Consider the following 12,132-nt stretch of genomic DNA (forward strand, 5'->3'; position numbering starts at 1 on the left):
CAAAAAGGGTCGAATTGACTGAAATTTCAAAAATCTTCTTCTCAAGACCCAGATATGGTAGAATCAAAAACTCTTCATAGATGGAAGGGTCTTAAGGTGCTTCACCAAAATTGTGAATTTCATGATCCTAGGCTCTCACGTTTACCCCTGGGAGGGGGTAAACTTTACTATAGTTTATATAGGGAAATCACATTTTAGACCAACATTTGTTTAATTTCCATTGGAAGTGATTCAATTTGGGTTAGCATTATCAGTATTAGGTAGCAGTTTGTTTATTATGGTTTATAATGGCAAATGATACTTTGAATATTACATGTTAATAACTTGATTGGAATTATGACCCTGAGTTGACAGTTTGATACTATGAACATTTTGAGCCAGCCTTACCGTCAAGGGCTGTAGGGTGGGGCCCAAAGGAGTCAGTGTGCTAAAATTTCTTCATTTTCCTTGTTTAGAATCAGAGGTGCTAGTTTCAAATACTTTTTAGTATTAAATCTGTATGCTAGATATTGAATAAGGTGGTTTTATTGTTTTTTGTCACTTTGAATAATATTTCTGTTCATGTTAAATACAAAATCAACTCTCTGTATAAATATATCAGGTGACTGTTAAGGCCCATGGGCCTCTTGTTTCCAAACTTGTGATATTTTCCCAAACCTGTTAATATGGGAACACTACTGATATTTCCCAATTTTTGCCAAATACTGGTGATACTATCCCGATTCCTGGTCTCTGGCCCTTTACCAAAATAGCTGGCAAAAACTTTGCATTCTTTTTTAATATTTTCCCTAAACCACACTTTTCTATAACTGTGTGGAGGATACAGTTAAACCCATTACATAACTGTGTGGAGGATTCAGTTAACCCTTTACATAACTGTGGAGGATACAGTTAAAACCCTTTACATAACTGTGTGGAGGATACAGTTAAACCCTTTACATAACTGTGTGGATGATACAGGTAAACCCTTTACATAACTGTGTGAAGGATACAGTTAAACCCTTTACATAACTGTGTGGAGGATACAGTTAAACCCCTTTACATAACTGTGTGAAGGATACAGTTAAACCCTTTACATAACTGTGTGAAGGATACAGTTAAAACCCTTTACATAACTGTGTGAAGGATACAGTTAAACCCTTTACATAACTGTGAAGGATACAGTTAAACCCTTTACATAACTGTGTGGAGGATACAGTTAAAACCCTTTACATAACTGTGTGAAGGATACAGTTAAAACCCTTTACATAACTGTGTTGAGGATACAGTTAAACCCCTTTACATAACTGTGTGGAGGATACAGTTAAACCCTTTACATAATTGTGTTGAGGATACAGTTAAAACCCTTTACATAACTGTGTGAAGGATACAGTTAAACCCTTTACATAACTGTGTGGAGGATACAGTTAAAACCCTTTACATAACTGTGTGAAGGATACAGTTAAAACCCTTTACATAACTGTGTTGAGGATACAGTTAAACCCCTTTACATAACTGTGTGGAGGATACAGTTAAACCCTTTACATAATTGTGTGGAGGATACAGTTAAAACCCTTTACATAACTGTGTGAAGGATACAGTTAAACCCTTTACATAACTGTGTGGAGGATACAGTTAAAACCCTTTACATAACTGTGTGAAGGATACAGTTAAACCCTTTACATAACTGTGTGAAGGATACAGTTAAAACCCTTTACATAACTGTGTGAAGGATACAGTTAAACCCTTTACATAACTGTGTGAAGGATACAGTTAAACCCTTTACATAACTGTGGGAAGGATACAGTTAAAACCTTTTACATAACTGTGTGAAGGATACAGTTAAACCCTTTACATAACTGTGTGAAGGATACAGTTAACCCCTTTACATAACTGTGAAGGATACAGTTAAACCCTTTAGATAACTGTGTGGAGGATACAGTTAAAACCCTTTACATAACTGTGTTGAGGATACAGTTAAACCCCTTTACATAACTTTGTGGAGGATACAGTTAAACCCTTTACATAATTGTGTTGAGGATACAGTTAAAACCCTTTACATAACTGTGTGAAGGATACAGTTAAAACCCTTTACATAACTGTGTTGAGGATACAGTTAAACCCCTTTACATAACTGTGTGGAGGATACAGTTAAACCCTTTACATAATTGTGTTGAGGATACAGTTAAAACCCTTTACATAACTGTGTGAAGGATATAGTTAAACCCTTTACATGACAACAAGGTTTTCAGGGACAATTTATTTGTTATTTGTTAACAGTTGCATTCCATTTTCCACGTTATGGAATCAATAAGTTCCGCTCAGGAGTGACGTAAACACAGCAGGGGTCAATACTGAGTTCACAAAGTTAATACCTCGTATGTCCACCGTTTGCCTGAATGCAAGCCTGGCAACGTCGACGCATGGAGCCTATCAGACGGTTCAAGAATGCTTGTGGGATGGCATTCACTATCTGTACGAACGCTGCAGCCAAATCAGCCAACGCCACCGGTTGATCAGGTAATGCCCGTAATCTGCGCTTCATTTCATCACAGACGTGTTCAATGGGCGACAGATCGGTGGATACAGCAGGCCAGGGCAACATGTCAACGTCTTGCTGGGCCAGAAAGTCCATAGCGACACGAGCTGTGTGTGGCCTGGCGTTGTCCTGCTGTAGCGTAATGTGACGTTGTTTCCCTTGCATGAATGGAACGATTTGGGTCTCGAAAGAACGTCGTTGTATCACACACGCGTCACGGAAACGTTCTCCAACGCGACGATACACTCTGGAACGGCCGTCACTACTATCCAGGTGGACTCGCGACTCGTCCGTAAACAAAATGCCTGCCCAATCCGGTCGAGTAAATCGCAGATGCCTTCTGCACCAGTCCAGACGTGCTACACGATGACGTGGCAGAAGAACTGGGCGGATTTTAGGACGTCGCGGACGGATAGCTCGTTGATGTCGTCCCTACAAATCCCGGATTGTGTTTCGATGGACATGAAAACGTGTAGAGACAACGGCTTGGCCCAAACCAGCTTGAAGCATACCAATAATTCGGAGGCGGTCATTTTCATTGAGCCTCGGCATAGCATTAATCACAAATTAAAACGTTATAACGCTGTTTTTACTGTTCACTGGTCTCATCAGAGTGACCCAACAGTTGAAAAATAAACTTTCATTGTCCAATTGGATGGATAGACGAGAAAAACGTGCAAACTGGTCAACGCCTATAGAGAGCAAACTGCACGGGAAAAACTGTCAATGACACACGGATAGTGTGTATGTGTCATTCTCGGTCATGTGTGTGAATTTTCATGTATATACAGTTGGTAATACATGTTCTATAACAATTACCCGCATGCACAGTTTCTTTTTCCCGCTAGTATATATATTTATACATTGCATAATAAAAAAACAAGTACATATGTATAAATATACATATTGTGTATTGATGCTATCTTGAAAATTAACTAACGTAAGTTCGTATCAAAATCGCTAACTATCACTTGTTCGGGAACCTCCATATATATTGTGATGGAAGAATATCTATTGAATATCCTAAGAGTCACAAATCTGACTTTAATTTTCACAAAGATGATGCATTGGTAGATTGCTGTTACTTTTCTCCACACATCCGGTTTTGATGAATTTATTCTGATGGTGGAAATCCCAGGTGCCTGTTCGTTATTTTTTTGTTCCTGTAATTTGAGGATATGGGAATGACTCGAGTAAGGGAACCCGGTCAGGTTCACAGTTGGGTATGGTATCTTAGTACAGACCGAATGAATCTTCCCAGTTTTTCTTATCCTGTTCTTTGAGGATATAGGAATGACTCAAGTACTCGTAGTACAGGAAACCAGTCAGGTGCACAGTTGTGTACGGTATCTTAATACAGACCTATCCCTGTCATTCTTCTCATGTTGTGATTTACAAGAGGGTATGAATTCATAGATGAAATGAGTTTCTGCATTTATGTGTAGAGTCTGATTGTACATTTTGGTTTTTATCAACTGAACATTGTTAAAAGAATAACTGAAATGTATATATATTTTTTTCCATTATTAATAATATTGGGGAATTAGGAGGCTTCTGTGTGTGTATTATGGGTATTGGTCCTTGTTTTGAAACAGTTTAAATACATTAATGTGGGTTGGCCTCTGAAAACGTGTCTCCCACCCATTAACTCAGGATAAATATTGAACAGTCTTTACACGAATTTGTGAAGAAAATGAAAATTATATTGTAGGTTATTTGCTTTTTTTTAATGAGTCTTAGATTTGTTGATGAAGATTTAAAAAAAATGCAGGGTTACGTGTACCAGTCTAAAATTTTGTACAAATGAACAAACGCTCTTCTTTCTTTTAAATACATTTTTTATGTATTTACATGTCTCCAAGTATCTTATCATTCATCAATATTATCTTCTATAATTTATCAAATGATACAAGTAAAAAAAGAAAACAATCAGGCTATTTAAAATTTGCTCAATCAACTACTACTAGAAGGTAATGCAGACAAATGTGAAGACAAAAACGTTTTTAATGCAAATGAAGATTGCCATTAAGTTTTGTTGATTATATATGACTTGCCAATGACATGACCTGCAATATTAGTATTTGGTGCATGTGTGTATTAGGTACTGTGAAATCAGATATTTTCCTGAGCCCCAAATTTCATGGTTTCCCGAAAGAACAACATTTCGTGGATACACAAATTAATAGAATACAAATACCTACTTAAACGAAAAAATAGCTTTATGTCAAACTTCTAATTTCTTCGTGGACCTACGAACTCGTTAATGATTTTTTTTTAACTTCGTGGGTGCACCACGAAGTTTAAAGAACCCACACAAATAAGTGATTTTACAATATATGGCACAGTATTACTGGCACATGTATGTTCATTATAAGTAACAAGCTTGTCACTTCCGATTATTGACATAAAAATAATTAAGTTTAAAAACACATTTTTCCAACTTGTTTCCTTGTTTGTTTTAATAGCATGTAATTTCAACATGTATTTGTTTTGTATATTCAGAACGAAAAATACATGAATATAAGCCGTTGAGAAATAATTTGAGGGAGCTAATTCTATTTTTTTTAAATTTCATTGATCACCACCCTTGACTTTACCAAATTATTAATGCAGAACCTTTGCTGATACAACTTATCTCTGTCTCTCGTTTTTGTTAATAAATCTTTTTACCTTTACTTCGCTTCCCTTTGTTAAGAACATATCAAGTGCATGTTTTTTTTGTTAATAAATCTTTGTTATTTAAAATGAATAAAACTCATCTCTGTCTCTCGTTTTTGTTAATAAATCTTTTTACCTTTACTTCGCTTCCCTTTGTTATGAACTTATCATGTGCATGCTTTTGTTAGTCTCTCGTTTTTGTTAAAAAAATCTGTTTACCTTTACTTCGCTTCCCTTTGTTTAGAAGTTATTATCAAATGCATAATTGTTGTTTTGTTCTTGTTAAAAATGAATAACAAACATTCTCTGTCTCGATTTATAATCTTTATTGTTCTTGAGAATTCAAGTTACATAGTTTTCAACCGGTTTGCTAATGTGATGAATCGTACTGAATATACGCTGAAACGTTTACATTCCTGACCGGAGAATGAGTTAAAGTATACAGTGATGTGTTGATGACTCTGTCTGGTGTTATTGAGTGCACTACATTGATGGTCAAAGCCATTTTTGCTAGCTTTACAAATTTAACATTATTGTATAATATAAACTTTGCCAGTTTTTTCTTTTTTTTTCTTTTTTGTAATTGTTTATTTTTCGACGATTTTTACCAGGCTTATTGTTTCACCATATTTCGCCCAAGCCAAGCTATTATTTCTGTACTGATTTAGTACAGTTATGCGACTTGAATTTGAGTTTCACTCAGTGTTATGTTTGGTGTAATTGTATGTTAAAATATTTTGTATGACGTGAGGAAAATAAATACTGCTCGAAATAATGATAACATTCCTTTTGTTTTGGTTGGAATATTTCATGATACATGCTACGTTTATAGTCCGTAGCAGTGCTTTTTCAGAAAGTTCTGGAGGGGTCTTTCTCAAATTTGACACGAAAGTTCACACGGCCATCTTGAATTTGAGAATGGAAGTTTGTTACCGTTATTTCTAAGAATGTTCAGGAGGAGCCTTTCTCAAATTTCACATAAAGGGACCCCATGATTCCTAGTTCCGCATTTCGAATGGCGGATGATTGAAATATCAAGATGGCTGGCAGGTGGTCGTATCGAATTTGGGAGTAAAGTTATTTTAGCCCTATTGCTCAAAAAGTCTTGGTGGGATCTTTCTCAAATTTCACATAAGAGTTCTTCCCGTTCTTAATTATGCATATCAAATCATATTGGCCGGCCATCTTGTTACAGTTAAAGTTTGTTATCGCTATTTCTCAGAATTAACTGGAGGAAGTTTTCTCAAATTTGATATGTAGGTTCCCCTTCACTCAGTGGCCCTAAGTTGTGCATGTTAACTTTTGAGGTTAATCAAAAGATTAATTAAGATGGCAGATAGGCAAACTGATGGAACAGATGATAGAAAAGAAGAGAAAAGATCAAACTGACATAGAACTAATGAAGGTGGTTCTATGGTGAGCGCCAAGATCCCTCTGGGATCTCTTGTCTCACATTAGTTCTTATGACCAAGGTTAGCTTATGCTGTACCGTATCATCCGCCGTATGTCCGTACGAGTTCTCCTTCCAAACCGCTGATTGGAATTTAACCAAGTTTGGCTGGGAGCATCTATAGTGGTGTGGATTCAAATTATGTACAAGTGGCGGGGCTGATCCCTCAGAGGGCTGAGAGGTGGGGTCAAAAAGGGGTCATTTGGCCATATTGCTTGAAGCGACTTCTTTTCTGAAACTATGAGAAGGAACATCAACCATTATTGATAGGAAGCATGACGATGTGGTGGCTGACCCCCAGAGGGCTGAGGGGCGCGGCCGAAAAGGGGTTATTTTGCAATATTGATATAAGCAGCTTCAATTCTGAAACTAAGAGATGGATCCTCAATCCATGACCATATTTATTTATGATAGACATACAGAGGTTAATACGGTCATGATGTTAGAATTACCTCCGGGGTCTGATCCCTTCTTTGGGGACTTATACCCGAATTACAACTTTGAAAAGGTTGTTCTCCACAACCCATAGCCATATATACCATTGCCTGGTAAAATACCCCCTGAACCTCCTGTTAAATAAGACATACACGTCTTTACTTCCTGCTTAAAAAGTACCACTACGGACCCACGACTAATGTATTACATTGATCATGTGGTGGTTAAACGTATGTTTGTTGGAAGCTTGTCAACTTTATGTTCCGACGTGTTCAGTCTCTGTGACGGTACGAGATGGCACTCTGTCCGTATTGAACGAACCCGAAGTACAAACAATTGTAATAAATCGTCATATGACACCGTACACAACAAAACCTTTTTGCAGGGGAGGAAATATCGAAACTCTGGGCTGACCTTGATTTTAATGTTTTCCGATGGCACGTGACTGGTATCGGTTGTGTTAACGGAAGTTTTTTGCCAAAAAATGGTTTTGTTCCGGTCTCCTCAAAGAAACGACATGAATAATATTGTCTGGTTTCACTTCAATCATAAATATCATTAACATGACCTAAACATAGGTACATAATGTTTTAAACGGAAGCCCACTTTTAGATCTTACTGTTGATTTATTTGTTTTAGTAATTTCTATAATTTCTATAATTGAATATATTTGAAATGGAAGATCCAGAAATAAATGGATATAAACAAGACATTCTGTGTAAAAATCATTCTGCATTGTCGCTGAAGTATTTTGAAAGCCGAGTGATAATCACAACCTTTTCCGTCTTCTTTTTGAAATTTAACAATTTTAGAGTGCTGCCAGCCATTTCTAAAATGAACTTCAGCTGTAAGTATATGCTTATATGCCATTGTTATCAATTAAGTTGTAAGAAAATGTTACAAACCTTAGTTTGTTAAAGAACCTGCATACAAAGAGGGCAATTAATGCATACAAAATTTGTAGTTCTGAACATTGCTGTGATTGTTATTTAATTTCATCTCGAAAACTTTCATTCTTAATTCAATAAAACTTTAAGGCTTTAAAGAAAACGAACACGTATCAATTTTTACTTTTGATATGGCTCCTTTTGTTGATTACGTCCAGAAGATGTTTTTCCTGTTAGACCAGAGTTCATTTATAGAATATGGACTGCTCTAGTGATCTAATGTTCCTTCAAGGCCAACAACTGTTAGGCTTCATCACTGACATGCTACATTCTAATTTAGGTGATCTTGTCTTTCCACATAAACGTACAATCCCCTGCTTGCTGTAATTCTCGCTATGCAAGCTGGCCCATTTAACACTTTTCAAATAACCCATTGCATATTAGAAGTCTTTGATTTACTTTTTGGTAAATTTTGGCACCTTTGTCTATTTAATTCAGCCGTTTTGTATTGTAGAGTGATTTTGTGTCTATTTGTATCGTAATAATGATAAATTAAGACGTTGTGGGATCATATGTAATGAATTATGCCCTAATGAAAACAGGTTATAATTATATCATCATAATTTGTATTAAGTAAACGTGAAATTAACGTCTTTCGAAATTCTGTAAATATCAATTTTACTGGAAAGTAACAAATGTTTGGTCTGATATTAACAGAATGTTGCAAACTTATACCAAGGCATATCAAAATAGTATTATGATTATTTCTATGTAATAATGCTAAAAAAATGTTATATTGAATTCGTTCAAGAAGACGAATAATCTTATCATGAGCTTCCAAACATGTAATTCGTCAATTAGTGTTCATGTTCTCGGTCGAATATGCACATTGAACCAACATGATTTCAAGTTTTGGGCTATTTAATGCATGTATCTCAAGCAAGTTAAACATGAAGCTAAACTAGAATGTTTAATTCAAACTCGGTACATAATGGTGATATATATATATATATATTAACTATACATATTAATTTGTCCATGACATTAAAACACCGAAGAAGACTAATAATTTGATTACACCTACTATAAATAAAACAATACATACATTTCAACTAATCAAATCACATTTAACCTGTGGCCAATTCAAATGTCGGAAACAACCCCACATATGTTTTTGTTAAACTAATGGAATTGTAACAGAACAACATAATTGGTCAATTTCCAAAACACGACATATTTTATCAGTATGATTCTAGATTGTAATATTATGTACAATTTCCGGTACAAACCTTTGTTCTGAGCAGCTCGTAAATTATAAACGCTCCGGCTAACGAGAAGATTTATCAAGATCAAGCCTTTGTTAAATGTTGATCTGTTGTTTACTTTGAATGAAATATTTCAAATGCTTAGTAAGTGTACATTACGACGGCGGTGATCATTACTTTACAAGGACGCCATATGGAAAACACCAAATCTTAAAATAAATAAAAAAACATTCATAAAATAAGTCCCGTAGTACGTTAATACCTGAAGGATGCTGTGTGATGCATTCCCGTGTTGAGTATGGGATAGTGGGTGGATATGGGGGTAGATGATCAATACTTACGACAATGCTGCTCCCATTCTTTGTAAACGATTTGCGAGATATTCTGGATCCCCAATGGAATTTCCCGAATCTAAACCATTAAATAGCTCAGACCGAGAATAATAAGACATATTCTAAATCTATTTCAAAGCAGAATGGCGTTAATTTGTAAGTAATTTTAAACAAATAAGTAGTTGTGCATATATTTTTTAAAAAATAATTTGTCATTTGGTGTATGTGCAAAAAATTTTTTTTTTCAAAGATCATATAGGGCAGTACACAAAAGCTGTCAATCATCATCTTAAAAATATATAAATCACAAACCTTTTACTTATATTGCACATTCACACATTAACACGTTACAAGCATGCTACGTCACTTATTGCGTACAATAGCACAATATTTCATTATCGAAAAATTAGTAATAAGTTGTAATCAGCTGATATTTATAATTTTGTACAAAACATATGTTATTACTGTATATTTCTAAATCTATTGTTAGAAAACATTTTTGATACAATAACATATTATATCTCTTACATTGTCATTGTCTATTTGTCACGACCCACCTCCCAGTTATTTAGTAAGCAGTGTATAGAGTACAATGGACAATCAGGGCTCAGTGTTGAAAGTATGGCTAGCTTTACGAGTCATTTCCAAAACATTTTTTTTTTTTTTTTTTTTTCAAATTAACATTAATCGATGTTTCATGACTTTCGAAACTAAAAAGAAAGCATGATATAAATAAAAGAGGTCATCGTCAAGTATCATGTAACGCAACCCTAATATTTTTTTGGTTGAGAACAAATTAGTTTGAAAATTTGGCTCGAAACTAATTAAGCTTTATTCGACTACCTCCGAAATATTTAAAGTACATTTCTATCACTACTTCCGTTGACCAAAAAGTAGGACATATTAAAGGAAGGATCATTTTCGCATTATGGGAAACATATTGTCAGAGTTGTTGGCCACTATGGCAGGCTTCTTCTGTATATCTCCATTCTTTGTTTCCTATCTAAATCAATTTATTTAATCAGTTATGTTTCGGGATAGTATGTATTCTTATCAAAGATAAGATTGTTTAAGTTCTCCTATATTAAACCCATATATTACTTCAAGTCGAACGTGTTTATAAAAAACCTGCGATAAAAAGCACAATAATAGATGCTACTACAAAGAGGTATTTCATAGAAAGAACCCGCTTCATGGTAATGAACAGGAGGTTATAGATATTTTATAGAATGCATGTGAGGCAGAGCTTATAATGTTGTTTTCTAATGTAGATTTGGGTGTAGAACTATTATTCTCTTGTTGTCATTCCTTTTATTTTAGTTTCTGCATATGTTCTTTTATTTCATATCCGAGTTGATCTAAGTTGACGATTTCCCATTGGGTATGATTGTGTCAGGTTTTTCCTTTACCCTTTATATTTTTTTCCAGCAAACATCACAATAGTTACCACCCTACTTATGCTTTGGATGAGGGTGGCCTCCTCTTCCTGCCCCAATGGACTTGGTTTTACCCACCAACGCCTACACCGTCTTGGATTTGACGTTTTCACCTCTGACACATCTCTGTCTTGTTCCCAAACCACCGGAATCTCTTCAGTTCCTGTTTGCTACGTAGAATCCCTCAATGAGCTGATGTCTCAGGCCGAGAATATCCTCCGGGAAACAGCGAACGAACTAGTAAGTATACACAATATTACGTGTACATGTCAAATCTATCCCAAACGTATCGATTCAAATGACAAATATGAATTGATGTAATGTTCCACGTTCCTTTGATAATCACATTACATGTTTTATCTTGGTTTATTGGGACAGGTGGGAAAGGGGTGACTGGATATTGGGACAACTGAGTTAATGGTGGCTGAATAGTAGGATAAATTGACTGTACTGTATAAAGAGTTTAACCTGAATTCTTTATTTTTTTCAAGGCTCAAAGGGCATTATTCCAGACAGAACTATGCGAAATTGATCCTTACGACCATTCTGACTTTCAAAGTGGAATAAGCATGGTAAGTTTACAGACGTTAACCAAAAATATTTGTTGTATTATACATCTTTAATATAATCTTTTGGTAGAATTGCACAAACTAATGTAGGTGTATAAGAATATAATTGCACAGGTAAACATTCGGGAAGATCAATTTTTTCTCTTCTCACTAAAGATGAAATAAACTTTTATTGTACAACGAATCTGAATATAGAATATATTCACGGCATTATTTACATAATTTAGTCTATACTTTTTGTATCTTTCCTAATTTACATGTTCGAGTTTATGATGTTAAATATTTCTTACAGGCTGAAACACTTGTCAACGGTATAGAACTGTTATCGGAGGTAGCATTGAACATGACCATAATAAATTGTCACCAACATGCCAGATTTTCACGCGAAACTCAGTTCAATGTCCACGAGCCAATCCGTGCTGTTATATGCGAGATGAAAAAACTGATGAGATTTGCTAGACCAGTTGATCCAAGCAAGTTTCGCGCCAGCATTTCATTGCGGGAGATGGACAGGACAGACATCACTTTCTTTACATGCCGAAATCTGCGGAGAGCCATTTCTGCAATAGCTCATCTTAAACA

The sequence above is a fragment of the Mizuhopecten yessoensis genome, unplaced genomic scaffold, assembly GCF_002113885.1.
Source record: "Mizuhopecten yessoensis strain PY_sf001 unplaced genomic scaffold, ASM211388v2 scaffold9977, whole genome shotgun sequence".
NCBI classification, from domain to species: Eukaryota; Metazoa; Mollusca; class Bivalvia; order Pectinida; family Pectinidae; genus Mizuhopecten; species Mizuhopecten yessoensis.